Source organism: Magnolia sinica, chromosome 5 (assembly GCF_029962835.1).
Source record: "Magnolia sinica isolate HGM2019 chromosome 5, MsV1, whole genome shotgun sequence".
NCBI lineage: Eukaryota > Viridiplantae > Streptophyta > Magnoliopsida > Magnoliales > Magnoliaceae > Magnolia > Magnolia sinica.
Window position 1 is genome coordinate 21,750,649 of NC_080577.1, and position 5,138 is coordinate 21,755,786.

Consider the following 5,138-nt stretch of genomic DNA (forward strand, 5'->3'; position numbering starts at 1 on the left):
AAAACATGCATCATGGTGGGGCCACTATCAAATCCGAACCCAGTATGCCTACCTCACATGCATACCTGGTGAGCCAACAAGCAGTTTAAATGTCCAAGTTTCTATGGTTAGAAGTTAGGTGAGCCCATCGCAATGTTTGCCAGAAATTCACACTATCTAATCATTTCGTCGGCTCATATTAAGATGTAACCCTAAAAAATGAAGTGGATGCAGAACTCAAGTGGTCCCCATGACAGGAAAGTGGTGGCAGATAAATGACAACCATTGAAACATACTCTGCCTTGTTAGATCATAGTGTGGTCCTTTCAACACTGAGGGCTTAGTATCACTCCCTAGTAGGGGTGGCTAACAGTGAAGTGTGAATTGACTGACGGGTGTAGGAGAAAAAAAAAATTTAAATAAACAAATCGTGGTATGGCTGTTGGTTTGGGACAACTTTTGCATGCAATCTGCGCCCCATTTTCTATAAGCCGTTTAACTGATGTACCATACTGTTGTTAATAGACCAAAACTTACATGGCATCATAACGATGTGTCTATTATATTACCAGGTTCGTCTATTTGGCTGTATCATTTTAGAGTAAAGGACCCAAAATGAGTCATATTCAAAGTTTAAGTGGACCACACCATTAATAGTAGTGAGACAATAATTCACATAATTAGAATAATCATAGTGCCCACCATAACAATTATTTTCCATCTGATCTGTTCATAAGGTCATAGACCTGGATGAAGAGCAAAAACAAATATCATATTGATCCAAAACTTCTGTGACCCCAAAAGGGTTTCAGCCGTAGATGCTTAATCCCCGCTGCTTTTCCTAGTGTGGTCCACTTGAGATTTGAATCTCTCTTATTTTTCGGTGCAAGCCTTAAGACTAGCTCGCCAAATGGCCGGACGGTTTGGATATAACAAAAACCTCATGATGAGACCCACAAAATTCAGTGACGTCAACACACCGTGTGGGTCGGTGGTGTGTGGTACACAGCCAGTATGCTTACCCATTTTCTGGTTCCGACCTCCGAGCATGAGAGCGTTGACAATTGCAATCATTTGGAAATCGGACAGATCTTTTTTTATCGCGCGGTATCTTTGCATTGACGCAAACGCAAGGGCACCATTCTCCCAGTGCTCTTGGTGGGTGCCCTTTCTCCGGATCCTTGTCGGTTTGCTAGTTCTTGAACGGTGGTATCGTGCTTAGCCAATCCCAATCATTGATCTGTTGGATCCCACCGTGGATGGACAAAGGAAACACCGGTATTCTCCCAGATTAGAAGGATCTGGTCTACTTTCAGCTGAACGTGGATCATTGCTGTATATCAGTTCATCCATTGTAGGGTTGGAGTTGTCCCTCATAGAAGGTTTTAGGTGTTGCTGTTGCTCGCTGTTTTTCGCAGTTTGGTAACGTGGTGAACGTAGGTGTGTCGTAATTGAAATTGTGGCTTAATTCAAAGTGAACAACTATGACTTCAATTGTTAAGATTGGCAGAGGCGTAATATATGATTGAGATCAGACAATTCCTCTAATGATTAGTTACACATCTACCGTATAGGGATAGACTCAGATTACGGCTAAAATTACCAGCTACTAAATTATCGCTGCATATTACACTATAATATGTAAAAAGCAAGTGAAAAAAAAATATCACCTAAGAAATGTAATTAATTTGGCAGAAGAGTAAAATGATTACACCATTAAATATACTTGATTAGTAATTGAAAGGATAAATGAAAGATAATATTCGGGTTTGATTGGGATGGTATGAGACCACTTTCCTATTAAATTCATCTACTATTTATAGCTTTACCCTGGTCATCTAGATCTTTCCCACGTCATGACGGTTGCTATAACCATTTAATATTGCATGGCCTTCCGTAACATCTTGAATTTACGTTATTTTGGATTTTCAAAAACTCTTGAAATTTTTCATTATAATTAACTTATATTATCACTTATTGATCATTAACACTCGAAGTTATCCTATACACAAGTAATACCAATGAAGAACCACGCAAATCCGATTAATCAACCGTAGGAAGCTAACGAATTCAACCAATTACTTAAACACCGAGTTTAACCACATGATCTGTTCACATAGGGCTCACATTTAGTTGACTGATCACTAACTAATTAAGACTACCACAGTTAGATTAAATATCTACCTAAAGACGAAACAACTAAGGGTCGGATCATAATTAACAAATCAAAGTGACTCAATTATCTATTTAGTCTACGAACCAACGGTTTAAAATGATTATGACCGAATCGTCATTTTCACTAATTGTGAATAGGTCACATTATGAACATAGTTAATCTAAACCCTAATCATTGTCCATGAGAAATCTCACAGCCTAATTCATTTCGAAAATGCATTGATTATCCAAACGAGCTATAGATCGCTCGTTAATGAGCCACTAGTTCCAAAACTATAGAATAATGTACGTGGCTTGACGGTGACGAACTAAAAAAGTGTCTAGAACAGCTTAACTTGGGCCCAAAGCTAAGTGCTCGCAACGCGCAAATCCCCTAAGCCGAAATCTTAAACTTAAGTGAAATAGACCTTCCGCTCTTTTGTGAAGTTGTGGCTTTCCAACCGTTATATCACAACCAAACTCGAGGCATGAGTTAATGGTATTTTCCTGCTCATATCCATATAGTTGCAGTCCCGATCGACCATCGGTGACTGTTAAACAAACTTTTAATCATATTCGTTAATTGGCACATCCAAATGGCGGGCCGATCATATCCATACATAGATCATCATTATGGCTAACTATCCTATGGTGTATATCGATATGTACACCAAATAATGGGCCCTAGAGGTTATAAACAATCTCCCATAGGGCTAGTATAATGAAAACTTAGCCCTTGGGGCCATTTATGCAACATCTGACACTATATAAAGCCCTTATCTGGGCACCCCCTCTCCCCATACGAATTTGCATTTTTCAAAGGAGAGAAATAGAGAAAGAGGAAGAGAAAGAAGAGTGAGAGTAGGAGTGGGGGAGGCTTTAGTGCTTCCGTTCATCGATTTCTTCCAATCAAAGCCCTATCATTAATCATTTTCCTCCGCCGAATCCACCTCATTTGCGATTAGAATGTAGGAAACAAACCTACTTTCTAACCTAGGTTTTTTTAGGATAAATACATGGATTTCACGTATTTCTTGATGTTTATATATGAATTTGTGATTTTTTCAAAATCCATAACCCTAAGAGCTCAAAATCGAAGATTTTTTTCTTAAAGGTGCGGACCATTATGCCTTGGTTTCCATTTATTGATCCTTGAGTGTCTCAATTAATGATTTGTTGTGGCGAATGATTTGTAAATAGCTAGCATGTTCATATTTCGTGTTTGATTGTAATATGTGTCATTGCTTGTCTATACATGCTTATATGATTGATTGGATGCGTTGATTTGTTGATGCTCGTGTGTTTAATTAAATACTCTAATGAATGTATTACTCTGTTGTTGCTCACATGTTTGATAAAATGTTTAAGCGATTGAATCTATTATTTCATTGGTGCTCTTATGTTTGATGAAATGCACAAGTGAATATATTGCTCTATCGATGTTTACATATTCGATGAAATGCCTACATCGTTGTGTAGTAGTATGTATGCTATAATTGCATGATGCAGTGTCTAGTTCATAGCGATGCTTACGATTTCTACGATAAGCGGTAAATCACCCAAATCAACGGGTGGCCCGAGTTAGGGCGGCTATCCTAGGCTTGTTCGATCAACCCGGGTGAACACGAACAACTGACAGTGGCTAGACTACACGGGATGCTTGCACCCAATGCCAGTTATGCCGAGGTTCTCTAAGGTTAATCAAATTAGTCCATTAGCCGACTGATTATATATGTTTACAATGTATGATAAGACCAAATTGAATCTAGGATACCACGTTCATAATGGATGGTCCACTTTTAACCGTTAGTGTGATATGATCCCCTAAGACTTATGAGCCAGGCATAGTGGTATGGGACATCATGTCCGAGTTATCAGCCTACGCTGGGGTGACGAGCCTCCCCGTAGTGACCAGGGAGCACTAATGGAGGTGATACACTATTGTTCGCGGGACCACCGTCAAATTACTCAACCGATGGTTCTGTGTCAGAGTATCTTTCGAACGACTCGGGTGTAATGGAATTGGGTGACGAGCTTTTTCCTTATGTGGTTTTGATTTTATGTGACAAACCCACACTGAGTGATCATACTCGGTTTGGATAACAACTCATACCGAGTTGATCCTCATACATTTAGGTATCATACCATACATTTGGAATTGTTGATTTGTGAGATAAACGGGTAACATCTAAATTTAGATCAAGGGACACTAGTAAGAAGTCGATACATGCAGTAACAAACCATGTGATCCGGATAAAGACTCTTGATATAACGTCGGTATCTTAGCTTCACCAATATGCTGGATGAATTGAACTTAATAATTACTCAACTAACATGATTATTTATCACATCACCTTAGTTTAGAATGCGGTGAAACAGGCGTTGAATTTGCATGTTAAGGAAGTGTTGTCATTTGCGAACTAGATGCTCGGAGTCGCGTGTGAGAGAGTGTTGTTTGGAAAGGGCATGCATCATTTCATATCTTCATATATACATTTAACAAGAGTATTTAGGAATTGTTTGATTTCGTATTTATCATTAACTACGCTGATTGTGTTGATAACATGTGTAACTTAGAACTAATGGAACCACTAAGTTAGCTACTCACTTCCACTTAGGACGGTATTTTAAAACACTAACCAGGCATATTATTGATGCAGGCTCTATCGAGGCCTCCTGCGGTAGGCTTAGATCGACTTGCGCCACCACCGTTATGTTCTGGAATATTTGAAAAAAAACTGAGAACTTTACACTTTAACCATCTTAGGTATGTATATTGTACCTTGTATAATTCTCATTAGGGCGAATACAACTTTTCAATTGTACTTTGACTGTTTGCCCTATATTTATTAATTTTTTTGTTATCTCTATCTCGCTTTGGTTCCGTTAAATTGAATTGCGCAACTCTGATTATTCATATGTGGACTTAATGTAAATTAGAATGAAGACACATGTACGTTTTATTAAGTTAACACCTGGGAACTTGAGACCAGAGTGTATGTGCT